Here is an 18,545-nt window from a genome sequence, read left to right as displayed (position 1 = left end):
CAATCATACAGGATAGATCACATCATGGCCCACAAGTCAAGCCTCAGTAAATTTAAGAAACTGAAATCACATCAAGCATCCTTCTAACCACAATACTATGAGATTAGAAATAAATCACAGGAAAAAAAAAATCTGTTTAAAAAAAAAAAAAACAGACACATGGAGGGTAAACAATATGTTACTAAACAACCAATGGATCACTGAAGAAATTAGAGAGGAAATAAAAAATTACCTAGAGACAAATGACAACAAAAATATGAAAATCCTTTCAAAACATATGGGTTACAGCAAAAGAAATTCTAAGAGGAAAGTCTATAGCAATACTATCTTACATCAGGAAACAAGAAAAATCTCAAATAAACAACCTAACTGTGCATTTAAAGCAGTTAGAGAAAGAGGAACAAACAAATCCAGAAGTTATAAGGAAGAAATCATAAACATTAAAATAGAAATAAACAGGAAAAGAAAAGAATAGAAAAGATCAATGAAACTAAAAGCTGGAGAGGATTCAAATAAATAAAATTATAAATGAAAAAGGAGAAGTTACAACTGACACCACAGAAATACAAAGGACCATAAGGGACTATGATAAGAAATGATATGCCAATAAATGGACAACATAGAAGAAAAGGAAAAATTCTTACAAAGACACATTCTCCTAAGATTGAACCAGGAGGAAATATAAAATATGAACAGGCCAATCAAAAATACTGAAATTGGAACTGTGATTTAAAAATTTCCAACAAACAAATGTCCCAGATCAAATTGCTTCACAGGCAAATTCTATCAAACATTTAAAGAAGAGTTACAGCTATCCTTCTGAAACTATTCCAAAATGTTAGAGGAAAGGATGCTCCAAATATTGTTCAATGAAGCCACCATCATCCTGATACCAAAATCAAAGATATCAAACAGAAAAAGAAACTACAGGCTAATACCACTGATGAACATAGATTCAAAAATTCTCAACAAAATATGGTTATATGCCATGATCAAGTGGGATGTATTCCAGGGATGCAAGGGTTCTTCAACATATATAAATCAATCAATGTGATACATCACATTAACAATAAAAACTATATGATCATCTCCATGCATGAAGAAAAAGGTTCTGATAAAATTCAACACACATTTATGATAAAAACTCTCCAGAAAGTCAGCACAGAGGGAATATACTCTTTAACACAATGAAGGCCATATATGACAAACACAAAACACTCATCATTCTCAATGGTGAAAATTGAGCATTTCCTTTAAGACCAGACCAGACAAGAATGTCCACTCTTTCCACTGTTATTCAACAGTTCTGGAATTCTTACTCATGGCAATCATAAAAGTAAAAGAAATAAAAGGAATCCAAATTGGAAAAGAAGAAGCAAACTGTCACTGTTTTGAGATAACATGATACTATACATAGAACATCCTAATGATGCTACCAGAAAACTATGAGAGCTCATAAATGAATGTAGTAGATTTTCAGGTTATAAGATTAATACACAGAAATCACTTGTATTCCTATATAGTAACAATGACATATCAGAAAAAGAAATTATTGAAACAATCCCATTTACCATTGCATAAAAAAAGAATAAACTACATAGGAATAAGCCTACCTAGGGAGGGAAAAGACATATACCCCCAAAACTTATGATATTGATGAAAGATGACACAAATAGATGGAGAGATATACAATATTTTTGGATTAGAAGAATCAATACTGTGAAAATGACTCTGCGCAGATGCAGGAGGGCTGAGAGGAGCTACTCCACATTCAAGGTCAGCAGGGGCAGCCGTGAGAAGATACCCTCGTCCAAGGTAAGGAGCAGCGGCTATGTTTTGCTGGAGCAGCTGTGAAGAGATACCCCACGTCCCAGGTAAGAGAAACCCAAGTAAGACGGTAGGTGTTGCGAGAGGGCATCAGAGGGCAGACACACTAAAACCATAATCACAGAAAACTAGCCAATCTGATCACAGGACCACAGCCTTGTCTAACTCAGTGAAACTAAGCCATGCCGTGTGGGGCCACCCAAGATGGACGGGTCATGGTGGAGAGGTCTGACAGAATGTGGTCCACTGGAGAAGGGAATGGCAAACCACTTCAGTATTCTTGCCTTGAGAACCTCAAGAACAGTATGAAAAGGCAAAATGATGGGATACTGAAAAAGGAACTCTCCAGGTTGGTAGGTGCCCAATATGCTACTGGAGATCAGTGGAGAAATAGCTCCAGAAAGAATGAAGGGATGGAGCCAAAGCAAAAACAATACCCAGTTGTGGATGGGACTGGTGATAGAAGCGAGGTCCGATGCTGTAAAGAGCAATATTGCATAGGAACCTGGAATGTTAGGTCCATGAATCAAGGCAAATGGAAGTGGTCAAACAGGAGATGGCAAGAGTGAATGTTGACATTCTAGGAATCAGCAAACTAAAATGGACTGGAATGGGTGAATTTAACTCAGATGACCATTATATCTACTACTGTGGCCAAGAATCCCTTAGAAGAAATGGAGTAGCCATCATGGTCAACAAAAGAGTCTGAAATGCAGTACTTGGATGCAGTCTCAAAAAATGACAGAATGATCTCTGTTCGTTTCCAAGGCAAACCATTCAATATCATGGTAATCCAAGTCTATGCCCCAACCAGTAACGCTGAAGAAGCTGAAGTTGAATGGTTCTATGAAGACCTACAAGACATTTTAGAACTAACACCCAAAAATGATGTCCTTTTTATTATAGGGGACTGGAATGCAAAAGCAGGAATTCAAGAAACACCTGGAGTAACAGGCAATTTGGCCTTGAATTATAGAATGAAGCAGGGCAAAGGCTAATAGAGTTTTGCCAAGAGAATGCACTGGTCATAGCAAACACCCTCTTCCAACAACACAAGAGAAGACTCTACACATGGACATCACCAGATGGTCGACACCAAAATCAGATTGATTATATTCTTTGCAGCCAAAGATGGAGAAACTCTATACAGGTAGCCAAAACAAGACCGGGAGCTGACTGTGGCTCAGATCCTGAACTCCTTATTGCCAAATTCAGACTTAAACTGAAGAAAGTAGGGAAAACCACTAGAGCATTCAGGTATGACCTAAATCAAATCCCTTATGACTATACAGTCGAAGTGGAAGTGAGAAACAGATTTAAAGGACTAGATCTGATAGACAGAGAGCCTGATGAACTATGGACAGAGGTTTGTGAGATTCTACAGGACATAGAGATCAAGACCATCCCCAGGGAAAAGAAATGAAAGAAGGCAAAATGATTGTCTGAAGAGGCCTTACAAATAACTGTGAAAAGAAGAGAAGCAGAAAGTAAAGGAGAAAAGGAAAGATATTCCCATTTGAATGCAGAGTTCCAAAGAATAGCCAGGAGAGATAAGAAAGCCTTCCTCAGGGATCAATACAAAGCAATAGAGGAAAACAACAGAATGGAAAAGACTAGAGATCTCTTCAAGAAAATTAGAGATACCAAGGGAACATTTCATGTAAAGATGGGTTCGATAAAGAACAGAAATGGTATGGACCTAACAGAAGCAGAAGATGTTAAGAAGAGGTGGCAAGAATACATAGAAGAACTGTACAAAAAAGATCTTCACAACACAGATAATCACAGTGGTGTGATCACTCACCTACAGCCAGACATCCTGGAATGTGAAGTCAGGTGGGCCTTAGAAAGCTTCACTACAAACAAAACTAGTGGATGTGATGGAATTCCAGTTGAGCTATTTCACATCCTGAAAGATGATGCTGTGAAAGTGCTGCACTCAATATGCCAGCAAATTTGGAAAACTCAGCAGTGGCCACAGGACTCGAAAAGGTCAGTTTTCATTCCAGTCCTTATGAAAGGCAATCCCAAAGAATGCTCAAACTACCTCACAGTTGCACTCATCTCACACGCTAGTAAACTAATGCTCAAAATTCTCCAAGCCAGGCCTTAGCAATATGTGAACCGTGAACTTCCAGATGTTCAAGCTGGTTTTAGAAAAGGTAGAAGAACCAGAGATCAAATTGCCAACATCCGCTGGATCATCAAAAAAGCAAGAGAGTTCCAGAGAAACATCTATTTCTGCTTTATTGACTACGCCAAAGCCTTCGACTATGTGGATCACAATTAACTGTGGAAAACTCTGAAGGAGATGGGAATACCAGACCACCTGACCTGCCTCTTGAGAAACCTGTATGCAGGTCAGGAAGCAACAGTTAGAACTGGACATGGAACAACAGACTGGTTCCAAATAGGAAAAGGAGTACGTCAAGGCTGTATGTTGTCACCTTGCTTATTTAACTTATATGCAGAGTACTTCATGAGAAACGCTGGGCTGGAGGAAGCACAGGCTGGAATCAAGATTGCTGGGAGAAATATCAATAACCTCAGATATGCAGATGATACCAGCCTTATGGCAGAAAGCGAAGAGGAACTATAGAGGCTCTTGATGAAAGTGAAGGAGGAGAGTGAAAAAGCTGGCAAAAGCTCAACATTCAGAAAAGTAAGATCATGGCATCTGGTCCCACCACTTCATGGGAAATAAACGGGAGACAGTGGAAACAGTGTCAGACTTAATTTTGGGGGGCTCCAAAATCACTGCAGATAGTGACTGCAGCCATGAAATTAAAAGACACTTACTCTTTGGAAGGAAAGTTATGACCAACCTAGATAGCATAAATCACATACATAAATCACAGCAAGATCTTTTTTTTGTAAATTTATTTTTTGCAAGATCTTTTTTGATCCACCTCCTAAAGTAATGAAAATAAAAATAAACAAATGGGACCTAATTTAATTTATAAGTATTTGTACACTACTGGTGGAAATATAAGTTGATACAGCCATTATGGAAAACAGTATGGAGGTTCCCTGGAAAACTAAAAATAGAATTACCATATGATCTGGAAATCCAACTCCTAGGAACATACTTGGACAAACTATAATTAAAAAAGATACATACACCCCTGTGTTCATAGCAGCACTATTCACAATAGCCAACAGCCTAAATGTCCATCAACAGATGAATAATTAAAGAAGATATGGTACATATATACAATGGAATACTACTCAACAATAAAAATGAATGAAATAATGTCATTTGCAGAAACATGGATGCAACTAGAGATTATCATACTAAGTCAGCAAGAGAATGACCAACACTATATGATATCATTTATATGTGGATTCTAAAATATGACCAGAAAGAGGCACATAAACAGAGAACAGACCTGGTGTTGCCAAGGGGAAGGGGATGCACTGGGAGTTTGGGGTTGGTATATGCAAATCATTTATTACATTTAGAACAGATAAACAACAAGGTCCTAATGTATAGCACAGGGAAATGTATTCAATATCTTGTGATAAACCATAATGGAAAAGAACATAAAAAATAACATATTTGTGTGTATAACTGGGTCACTTCACTAAATAGCAGAGACTGGTAAAATACTGTAAATAAACTATAAGGCTCTAAGTGTTAGTTACTCAGTCGTGTCCAACTCTTTGTGACCCCATGAACTGTAGCCTGCTAGGCTCCTTTGTCCATGGGATTCTCCAGGCAAGAACACTGGAGTGGGTTGCCATGCCCTCCTCCAGGGGATCTTCCCTACCCAGGGATCAAACCCAGGTCTCCTGCATTGCAGGATGATTCTTTACTATCTGTTCTATCAGGGAAGCCTAACATGTACTTCAATTAAAGAAAAAAACATAAAAAATGAAAAAACTTACAAGCTGTTGCACACCAAAGGAAATCATAAACAAAGCAAAACAAACAAACAGTAATTCATGGAATAGGAGAAAATATTTGCAAGCAAAGGAACTGACAAAGGATTAATCTCCAAAATATGCAAACAACTCATGCAGCTCAATATTAAACAAACAAACAACCCAATCAAAAAAATGAGTAAAAGATTTCTCCAAAGAAGACACAGATGGCCATCAGGCACATGGCAAGATGCTTAACATCACTAATTATTAGGAAAGTGCAAATCAAAACTACAGTGAAGTATCACCTCATACTGGTGATAGAATGGGCATCATTTAAAAATTTACAAACAATAAATGGTGAAGAGGGTGTGGAGAAAAGAGAACTCTCCTGCACTACTGGTAGGAAGGCGAATTGATACAGACGTATGGAGCATAGTCTGGAAGGTCCTTAGAAAACTAAAAGTATAGCTACACTATGATCCAGCAATCCCATTTTTAGGCATATTCCAGAGAAATGCCACAATTTGAACAGGCACATGTACCCCAGTGTTCACTGCAGCACTTTTTACAATAACCAGGACATAGAAGCAATCTAAATGTTCACTGGCAGAGGAATGGAAAAAGATGTGGTACACATATACAAGGGTTTATTACTCAGCCATACAAAAGAAATAAATAATGCCATTTTTAGTGACATGGATGGACCTAGAGACTGTTATACTGAATGAAATGTCAGACACAGAAAGACAAATATATGATATCACTTATATGTGAAATCTGAAAATATGACACAAATAAATATATTTATAAAGCAGACACAGAATCACAGATGTAGACCTCAAACATATGATTACCTAGAGGGGCAGGTGGAGGAGGGATTGACATATACACACTACTTATATAAAATACATAACTAATAATTGCAAAGGAAACAACTAACAAAGGATTAATCTCCTAAATATACAAGCAGCCCATGCAGCTCAATATCAGAAAAACAAACAGCTCAATCAAAAAATGGGTGGAAGACCTAAACAGACATTTCTCCAAAGAAGATATACAGCAAACACATGAAAAGAAGTTCAACATCACTCCTGATTAGAGAAATGCAAATCAAAACTACAATAAGGTGTCAACTCTGTCAGAATGGCCATCATTAAAAAATCTACAAACAGTAAATGCTGGAAGGATATGAAGATAAGGGAACCCTCTTGCACAATTGGTAGGAATGTACACTGATACAGCCACTATGGAGAACAGTATGGAGATTCCTTTAAAAACTAAGAATAAAACCCATATGACCCAACAATCTCACTACTGGGCATAAAGCCTAAGAAAACCATAACTGAGAGAGACGCACGTACTCCAGTGTTTGTTGGAGCACTGTCTACTACAGCTAGGACATGGAAGCAACCTAGATGTCCAAGAACAGATGGAAGGATACAGAACTTGTAGTACATATACACAATGCAATATTACTCAGCTTTAAAGCAGAACACATTCCAGTCATTCCTAATGAGGTGGATGGACCTTGAGCCTATTAAAAAGTGAAGTCAGAAAGACAAATATTGTATATTAATGTATGCCTATGGAATCTAGAAAGAGAGTACTGATGAACCTATACACAGAGCAGCAATGGAGATGCAGACATAGAGAACAGACTGTGGACCCAATGGGGATGGGACGAATAGAGAGGATGGTATGGAATCATATATATTACCGTATGCAAAAGAGAGAGCAACTGGGAACTTGCTGTTTTACTCAGGGACTCAACCCAGTGCTCCATGATAACCTAAAGAGGGGGAATGAGGTGGGGGTATGGAAGAAGTATTCAGGAGAGAGGAGATATATGTATACTAGTGGCTGATTCATGCTGATGTATGGCAGAAACCAACACCATATTGTAAATCAATTATCCTCCAATTTAAGAAAAAGAAAAGAAAATAGATAACTAATAAGCACCTATGGTATGGCACAGGGAACGCTACTCAGTACTCTGTAATTACTTATATTGGAATAAAATCTAAAAATGAGTGGATCTATGTATATGTATAATGGATTCACTTTGCTATACGGCAGAAACGTTAACACTATAAATCAACTATACTTCAATAAAAATTAATTTCAAAAAATAAAATCAGACCAAAAATAAAATACTTAGGAATAAATCTGACCAAGGAGGTAAAAGATTTATACACTGGGAACTCTGAAACATTAATAAAGGAAATTGAATATGAGTCAAAGAAATAGATATCCCATGCTCTTGGATTGGATGAATTAATTTTGTTAAAATGGCAATACTACAGAAAGCAATCTATAGATTTAATGAGATACCTATCAAATTTCCCATAACATTTTTCACAAACTAGTACCAATAATCCAAATGTTTATATGGAACCACAAAAGACCCAGAATTGCCAAAGCAAGCCAAAAAGAAGCAGAAGAAAAAAGCAGGAGACCTAACTCTCCCAGACTTTGGAAAATACTACAAAGCTACAATAATTAAAACAATATGATATTGGTACAAAAACAGACATTTGGATCAATGGAACAGAATTGAAATCCCAGAAATAAATCCAGTCACCTTTCATCAGTTAATCTTCAACAAAGGAGGCAAGAAACTAAAACAGGAAAAAGACCATCTCCTCAGCAAATGGTACTGGGAAAATTGGACAGCTGCATGTAAGTCAGTGAAGTTAGAACACACCCTCAACCATGCACAAAATAAACTCAAAATGTAAAATCTTAACTATAAGACATAACACCATAAAACTCCTAGAAGGCAAAATACTTGGACATAAATTGTTTCAGTGTTTTCTTAGGTCAGTCTCCCAAGACAACAGAAATAAAAGCAAAAATTAAAAAATGTGACCTAATCAAACTTCCATGCTTTTGCATAGCAAAGGAAATCATAAAGAAAACTTACAGAATGGGAGAAAATACTTGAAAATTATATGACCCACAAGGGCTTACGCTCCAAAATATACAAACAGCTCACACAACTCAAGAACAAAAAATCAAACAACCCAATCAAGAAATGTGCAGAAAACCTTAAAAAGACATTTCTCCAAATGGCCACACACAGATGGCCAGTAGGCACATAAAAAGATGATCAATATTGCTAATTATTAGAGAAATTCAAATCAAAACTACAGTGTGGTATCTACCACCTCACACCAGCCAGAATGGCCATCATTAAAATCCTACAAATAACAAATGCTGGGAGCGTATGGAGAAAAGGGAATACTGTTATACTGCTGGTGGGAATGTAAGTTGGTACAGCCACTATTGAAAACACTATGGAGGGTCCTCAGAAAACTAAAAATAAGACTACCATATCATCCAGCAATCTTGTCCCTGGGCATATACCTAGAGAAAATTAGAATTCAAAAGGATGCATGCACCCCAATGTTCTTAGCAATATTACTCACAATATCCAAGACATGGAAAGAATATAAATGTTCACTGACAGAAGAATGGATGTTGTTCCCTGTGCTATACAGTAAAACCTTGTTGTTTATTGATTCTAAATGTACTAGTTTGCTAGTAATAATGTAGTAAATGTAATATTAACCTCAAGCTCCCAGCCCATCCCTCTTCCTCTCCTCCTTCCACTTGGTAATCACAAATCTGTGAATTGTTTCTGTTTCATAGATAGGTTTATTAGTGACATATTTTAGAATTCATATATAAGTGATATCATATGTATTTGTCTTTCTCTTCCTGGCTCACTTCATCCCCAGATGATGGAACAAGATAAATCACCAAAAAAAAAAAAAAAAAACAACTAAATGGAGATAGGGAACCTTCCAGAAAAACTAATTCAGAATAATGATGGTGAATATGATCCAGGATCTCAGAAAAAGAAAGGAGAAGATGCAAGAAATGTTTAGCAAAGAACTAAAGAACAAACAAACAGAGATGAATAGTAAACTAGAAGGAATCATAGTAGAACAACTGAGGCAGAAGAATGGATAAGTGATCTGGAAGACAGAATGGTGGAAATCACTGGCACATGATAGAATATAGAAAAAATAATGAAAAGAAATGAAGACAGCATAACAGAACTCTGGGACAACATTAAACACACCAATATTTGCATTATAGAAGGAGAAAATATTTGAGGAGGTAATAGCTGAAAAGTTCCCTAACATGGGAAAAGAAATAGTCAACCAAGTCTAGGAAGCCCAGTCAGGATAAACCCAAGGAAGAACATACCAAGACACACAGTAATCAAAGTGACAAAAATTAAAGACAAAGATAAATGATTAAAAGCAACAAGGGAAAAAAAGACAAACAACATACAAGGGAACTCCCATAGCATTATCAGCTGATTTCTCAACAAAAACTCTACAAACCAGAAGGGAATGACACAATATACTCAAAGTGATGAAAACAAGAACCTAAAACCAAGAATACTCTACCCAGAAAGACTTTCATTCAGATTTTGATAGAAAAATAAAAAGCCAGCTGTATGTCTTCTTTGGAGAAATGTCTCATTAGTTCTTTGGCCCATGTTTTGATTGGTTCGTTTATTTTTCTGGTATTTAGCAGCATGAATTAGTTGTATATTTTGGAAATTAATTCTTTGTCAGTTGTTTCATTTACTATTATTTTACCCCATTCTGAAGGCTGCCTTTTCACCTTGCTTACAGTTTCCTTCGTTATGCAAAACCTAAGTTTAAATAGGTCCCGTTTGTTTATTTTTGTAATTATTTCCATTACCCTGGGAGGTGGGTCACAGAGGATCTTGCTGTGATTTATGTTAGAGAGTGTTCTGCCTATGTTTTCCTCTAAGAGTTTTATAGTTTCTGGTCTTACATTTAGATCTTTAATCCATTTTGAGTTTATTTATGTGTATGGTATTAGAAAGTGTTCTAGTTTCATTCTTTTATAAGTGGTTGACCAGTTTTCCCAGCAGATGCTCAACATCACTCATTATCAGAGAACTGCAAATCAAAACCCCAATGGGGTACTATCTCACACTGGTCAGAACGGCTGCCGTCAAAAAGTTTACAAACATTAAATGCTGGAAAGGGTGTGGAGAAAAGGGACCCCTCATGCACTGGTGGGAATGCAAACTGGTACAGCCACTATGGAGAATAGTTTGGAGATTTCTTAAAAAACTGGAAATAGAACTGTCATACTACCCAGCAATCCCACTGCTGGGCACACACACCAAGGAAACCAGAAATGAAAGAGTTGCATGTACCCCAATGTTTGTAGCAGCACTGTTTACAATAGCTAGGACATGGAAGCAATCTAGCTGTCCACTGGCAGACAATGGACATTGTCCAATGAATAAGGAAGTTGTGGTACATAGACACAATGGAATATTACTCAGATATAAAAAAGAACGCATTTGAGTCAGTGCTGATGAGATGGATGAAACTGGAGCCTATTATACAGAGTGAAGTAAGTCAGAAAGAGAAACACCAATACAGTATATTAACTCGTATATATATGGAATATAGAAAGATGGTAAAGATGACCCTATATGCAAGACAACAAAAAAGACGCATGTAAAGAATAGACTTTTGAACTATGTGGGAGAAGGCGAGGGTGGAATGATTTGACAGAATAGCACTGAAACATGTATGTTACCATATGTAAAACAGATAACCAGAACAAATTCGATGCATGAAGCAGGGCACGCAAACTGGTGTTCTGGGACAACCCAGAGGGACTGGGTGGGAAGGGAGTTGAGAGGAGGATTCAGGATGGGGGGATACATGTACATCTGTGGCTGATTCATGTTGATTTATGGCAAAAACAACCACAATATTGTAAATTAATTAGCCTCCAGTTAAAATCATTAATTTAAATTAAAAAAAGAATGGAGGCAGGGAGATGAATTAGGAGGCAGCTGGATTTAACAAAGATGATGTGCCAGGGTTCAACATGGTGACACTGAGTAGGGAAAGAAAGATGTAGGTAGATTCAGGAGCGTGTAAAAACAGCATTAACAGGACCTGAAGACTGCATTGAATGTGAGAGATAGGGAAAAAAGAGGGTTCAAAGTATCTGTCCATATTTTGGTATCAAACTGTCTGGTGAACTGCCACTCAGAGAGGAGTGAGCTATTATTTCAGGGCAAGTATTGTATGAGTGTATAACTGCATTCTGACAACAACTCAGTAGTAGGACTATTATTTTTAGTTTAAAGGTAGGAAAGCTGACATTTAGAGTGATAGAGTATCTTGCCCAAGGTCACTCAGGTAATCAGGGTGCTGGGATTCACACTCAGCCCCTGGTTACTCTTGAAAGTCAGTGCTTGAAGCACTGCACCTCCTAACCCAGCAGAAAGAACACGTTTAGAAGGAGGACTGGATGGTTGAGAAAAAGCAGCAAAGAAGTTGTGTTCATTTTCAGATAAGTTGGTATTGAGTTCAGCAGGATGCTTAGGAAATACACAGACGTGGACTGGAACCCAGGGAAAGATATGGTCTGGAGAGACTGAGTTCATTAGCACTGAGATGACATTAGTGGAAGTCAGAGGAGTAGGTGAGGTGGGTCAGGAGATGGTGTCAAATAAAAAATGTCCCAGGAAAGCATCTAAGAAACATAAACATACAAGGTACAGGTTGAGGAAAAGGTCAGTTTTCATTCCAAGCCCTAAGAAAGGCAATGCCAGAGAATGCTCAAACTACTGCACAATTGCATTCATCTCACACGCTAGTAAAGTAATGCTCAAAATTCTCCAAGCCAGAGTTCAACAATACATGAACTGTGAACTTCCAGATGTTCAAGCTGGTTTTAGAAAAGGCAGAGGAACCAGAGATCAAATTGCCAACATCCGCTGGATAATCAAAAAAGCAAGAGAGTTCCAGAAAACCATCTATTTCTGCTTTATTGACTATGCCAAAGCTTTTGACTGTGGATCACAATAAACTGTGGAAAATTCTTCAAGAGATGGGAATACCAGACCACTGACCACCTGACCTGCCTCTTGAGAAATCCGTATGCAGGTCAGGAAGCAACCGTTAGAACTAGACATGGAACAACAGACTGGTTCCAAACAGGAAAAGGAGTATGTCAAGGCTGTATATTGTCACCCTGCTTATTTAACTTATATGCAGAGTACATCATGAGAAACCCTGGGCTGGATGAAGCACAAGCTGGAATCAAAATTGCCAGGAGAAATATCAATAACCTCAGATATGCAGATGATACCACCCTTATGGCAGAAAGTGAAGAAGAACTAAAGAGCCTCTTGATGAAAGGGAAAGAGGAGAGTGGAAAAGTTGGCTTGAAGCTCAACATTCAGAAAACTTAAGATCATGGCATCTGGTCCTATCACTTCATGGCAAATAGATGGGGAAACAGTGGAAACAGTGGCTGATTTTATCTTTCTGGGCTCCAAAATCACTGCAGATGGTGATTGCAGCCATGAAATTAAAAGATGCTTACTCCTTGGAAGGAAAGTTATGACCAACCTAGACAGCATATTAAAAAGCAGAGACATTACTTTGCCCATAAAGGTCCGTCTGGTCAAGGCTATGGTTTTCCCAGTAGTCATGTATGGATGTGAGAGTTGGACTATAAAGAAAGCTGAGCACCGAAGAATTGATGCTTTTGAACTGTGGTGTTGGAGAAGGCTCTTGAGAGTCCCTTGGACTACAAGGAGATCCAACCAGTCCATCCTAAAGGAGATCAGTCCTGGGTGTTCATTGGAAGGACTGATGTTGAAACTGAAATTCCAATACTTTGGCCACCTAATGCAAAGAGCTGACTCATTTGAAAAGACCCTGATGCTGGGAGGGACTGGGGGCAGTAGGAGAAGGGGACAACAGAAGACGAGATGGTTCAATGACATCACCGACTCAATAGACATGGGTTTGGGTAGACTCCGGGAGTTGGTGATGGACAGGGAGGCCTGGCGTGCTGCGGTTCATGGGGTCGCAAAGAATCGGACATGACTGAGCGACTGAACTGAACTGCAGTGAACATGGATGTTTGGGGGAGGATGGACACATGTATGTGTATGACTGAGTCCCTCTGCTGTTCAGCTGAAACTATCAGAACACTGTTTACTGGCTATACCCCAATACAAAATAAACTTTTAAAAAAAGTTATGAATAATTAAAACAGTAAAATATGTTGTAGTCTCTCTTATTTTATTAAATATAGTAATTAGAATAGTAAAGCATGTTTTATATTTTTTTAAATATAGACACAAAAAAATGTTATTTCATATCAAATCTCCATTATTTAAAATTTGTTCAACTGTGTTAATACCAATTAAATAGTTCTGCTAGTATGCAGTATGCATATTTATGAACAAAATTGATAAAAAAATAAATAGCCATCAAAAAATAGAATTCATTGAATTGGGTAAACATTCTCTACCATGTTAAACACATATATGTCTGTGGGTGTGTGTGGATGTATCCACAGTATCTTCAGGCTATTGTCCAGAACTTTGCTTAATACACATGAAGTGGATGGGAAATTATTTTCCGAAGGAAAGGAAAAAAATCTTACTGAACTCACATATTTTTTTTTCCCTTAGATTTTTTAAGAGATCTTTAGAAAACTGGAACTCTTAAGACATCAAGGTAGGGAGTCAGAAAGGAAATTCAATTTGAGTTAAAAAAAAATATTCTCAGTGGAATAATTTTAACAAAGGGATAAAAGAAGACTCAGGAGATAGTATAATGAGAACTAGTAATAACCCTTCCAGCAATCATAGCTCAATGGGTGAACATAATCTGAGATTAGAAGGCCCACCGGGGAGCTGCAAAGTTACAGGACTGCTTGATGAAATAATTTAATACCAACGGCTCCAATAAACAGCAGGTACAAAGGAAGCTCAGTGACCAGGCAGTCCTGCTACCCGAGAGCACAAGGGAATCTGCTTGAGGCTGTGACAGATCTTGTTTTTTCCAAAGATTTTCCACAGGTCCCTCTTTATTCCTCTTATTATTTACATCAGCTTTATGCCCAGAGTATTTAATCGGTCCCTGATGCCATTATCTGAAATTTTGGGAATAATGTAAGACATACATGTGATAATATGGAAAAATAAACTGCATACTATTATCACTAACACCTTGAATCTGCATGGAATTTTATAGATTCCACGTTTCTTCTCATTTGTTGATCCTTATACCAAACCTAGCAGGTAGTTTTTGCAAGATGGACGTTAAAAAGAACAAGAACTACTCATTTGTTATAATAAAAATATTATAACCAGTATAATTATATGCTTACCCTGTGCCAGATCCATTTCATATGTTCATTATGTTGTTTTTTAATCTCATCACAGTCATATAAATGTGAGAAACTGAGGCATAGGGAACATACACAACATACTGAAAATCGTATAGTTATTTCATGATGGAACCAGTATTTGAATCCAGGTCATTTGTCTCTGAATTAGTGTTCTTTTGTATCCACTGTCTATGCTTGAGACAATACAATGGCTAGCATTTGTCCCTGATTTACACATCTCAGTAACTCCTCCCCCCACTATAATAAACAAATGCTAACCGAGTCAGCTTTGTGCCAACTGGGTAATAGGAGTAGGCAGCCCTATCAACCTTCCCTGAATTCCTCTAGCCTAGGGCAAGTCCTTCATCCACAGAGGACAGGACCCCAAAACACCCCTTCATATGCACAGGCTTCCTTCCAGGTAAATAGGGGGCAAGACACATTATCCCCAACTTAATACCCAGATCTCCAGGACTCTGCAGGTTGAAAGCATCAGCAGTCAGAACTATTCTTTTGATTTACATCAAAATCCAAGATAAGCCCAGACAAACTACACACCTGTCTTGCCCATCATGGAAATACAACCAAGTACAGAATGAGAATATAATTCCATTTTCAATTGTTGAATGCCTCCTTGAAATACCAGCAATTGGGCCAATTAGCTCCAGTTGTTCGGATGGGATTAGACCCCTATCTGGTAACCATCAGAGTGAGACCAGTAATTCATTTCACATAGGCACTGCAGTGCCATCAGATAGTAATGCCTTTTAGTTACTGCCAACTTGGGGCGTTTTTGAAATAGTGACCTCAAGATTTAAGCTGCAAAATTCCATTATCTATCCTCAAGCCAGCCAGAGTTGAATTTTTGAAATAGCCTATTAAGTTTTCTGCTCTGATAAAAATTCAGAGGCCCTTTTCATATTAATCTCCCCATGGCAAATGAAATTTGCTGAGTGGTAGATTTAATTTGCTTCTATTTATGTAGTACTGTATTTTGGAGAAAAAAATTGCTCTCAATATCACTTTTCCAGTGTTACTAGAAAAGCATCATAAAATTTAAGTCCTTTGCCCCATTTATTTCGTTGTTTAGATTTCACTTAGTAAATAGCTTATTTTTCACTTTTTGATCACTTTGGCATTTTAATTAAAATATAATTATCATTCAAAGGGTAATAATGCTGATGTTGGGTAATTGTGTATGTCAGATTATTAGGTATTCTTTTTAAAAGAAATTAATTTAAAATATTCAGTAAACATATACCTTCTACATATTTACTTAAGACACGTATATCCTAGCATATTTTATTATTTCCCCAAGGCAACTTCCCCATTTTAATTATGTGGTGAAATTGAGAAGGAGTATAAAAGAGAGCTCCCTGTGGAATTTTTAATAATGAAATATAAATGTTTTCATTGTGGTAGACTTGTAGAAAATCTATAGGATCTTGAAATAAAAGAAAATTGATGGCTCATATTTCTATCAAAAATGAACAAGGAAAAATAAATGCCTTTAAATAACAGAAGAGAGACTAATATTTCAAGCTCACATCATTTGCGCATACAACTTCTTTTCATGATTCGGGGCTTATATGTGTGTTCTTTGTTCTGTTGGATGATTTTGGAACTTTTGAGGATGGTATTTTTCTTTCTGTTTTTTTCTGATTGAAGTCAGTTAAAATGCTTACAAAGGGGAAGAGATGTCTACGTCATGCTTAAACAACATACAATGCTTCAGTATCAGCAGCTTCTAAAACAAAAAAAACATTTCTTCTTATTCTGCAGTCCACTGTGGACTGGTTTGACTCAGCTTTCTGTCTTCCCACTCTAGAAATCAGGCTAAGCAACTTCCCTTCAAATGTTCCAGGTTGCCTTGGTGAGGGCTCACGCACAAACAATTAAAACCTTCAGTCTGCCAGGGGAATATATAATTTCTTCCCACAGTGCACTATCCAAAACAATTCACATGGTTTAATCCCCCCCTTAGGGGAATAAGTGCCATCATGCTACATGCCCATAAGCAGAGAGCTGGATATATTTGGTGAACATGTCTAATGACTACCCTAAATAGTATTTGGTACATATCACTATGGGCTTCCCAGTGGCAAAGAATCTGCCTGCCAATGCAGGAGACACAAGAGACACGGGTTCAGTGCCTAGGTCTGGAGATCCTCTGGAGAAGGAAATGGCAACCCACTCCAGTAATCTTGCCTGGAAAATCCCATGGACAGAGGAGCCTGGCAGGTTATAGTCCCTGAGGTCGCAAAGATTCAGACGCAACTGAGCACACACATGTGTGCACACACACACACACACACATACACACACACACATCCCTATCAGTTCAGTCATTCAGTCGTATCTGACTAATTGTGACCCCATGAACCGCAGCATGCCAGGCCTCCCTGTCTATCACTAACTCCCAGAGTTTACCAAAACTCATGTCCATTGAGTTGGTGATGCCATCTAACAATCTCATCTTCTGTCGTCCCCATCTTCTCCTGCCCTGAATCTTGCCCAGCATCAGGGTCTTTTCAAATAAGTCAGCTCTTTGTATCAGGTGGTCAAAGTATTGGAGTTTCAGCTTCAGCATCAGTCCTTCTGATGAATATTCAGGATTGATTTCCTTTAGGATGGACAGCTTGGACCTCCTTGCAGTCCAAGGGACTCTCAAGGGTCTTCTCGAACACCACAGTTCAAAAGCATCATTTTTCCAGCACTCGGCTTTCTTTATAGTCCAACTCTCACATCCATACATGATCATTGGAAAAACCATAGCCTTGACTAGATGGACCTTTGTTGACAAAGCAATGTCTCTGCTTTTTAATATGCTGTCTAGGTTGGTCATAACTTTCCTTCCAAGGAGTAAGCATCTTTTAATTTCATGGCTGCAGTCACCATCTGCAGTGATTTTGGAGACCAGAAAGATAAAATCAGCCACTGTTTCCACTGTTTCCCCATCTATTTGCCATGAAGTGATAGGACCAGATGCCATGATCTTAAGTTTTCTGACTGTTGAGCTTCAAGCCAACTTTTCCACTCTCCTCTTTCCCTTTCATCAAGAGGCTCTTTAGTTCTTCTTCACTTTCTGCCATAAGGGTGGTGTCATCTACATATCTGAGGTTATTGATATTTCTCCTGGCAATCTTGATTCCAGCTTGTGCTTCCAGCCCAGCGTTTCTCATGATGTACTCTGCATATAAGTTAAATAAGCAGGGTGACAATATACAGCCTTGACATACTCCCTTTTCCTATTTGGAACCAGTCTGTTGTTCCATGTCTAGTTCTAACGGTTGCTCCCTGACCTGCATACAGATTTCTCAAGAGGCAGGTCAGGTGGTCAGTGGTCTGGTATTCCCATCTCTTGAAGAATTTTCCACAGTTTATTGTGATCCACAGTCAAAGGCTTTGGCATAGTCAATAAAGCAGAAATAGATGGTTTTCTGGAACTCTCTTGCTTTTTTGATCATCCAGTGGATGTTGGCAATTTGATCTCTGGTTCCTCTGCCTTTTCTAAAACCAGCTTGAACATCTGGAAGTTCACGGTTCACATACTGTTGGAGCCTGGCCTGGAGAATTTTGTGCATTCACACTTTACTAATGTGTGAGATGAATGCAATAGTGTGGTAGTTTGAGCATTCTTT

Source organism: Odocoileus virginianus, chromosome 20 (genome assembly GCF_023699985.2).
Source record: "Odocoileus virginianus isolate 20LAN1187 ecotype Illinois chromosome 20, Ovbor_1.2, whole genome shotgun sequence".
Classification (NCBI taxonomy): domain Eukaryota; kingdom Metazoa; phylum Chordata; class Mammalia; order Artiodactyla; family Cervidae; genus Odocoileus; species Odocoileus virginianus.
Note: the sequence above shows the minus strand (reverse complement) of the source record.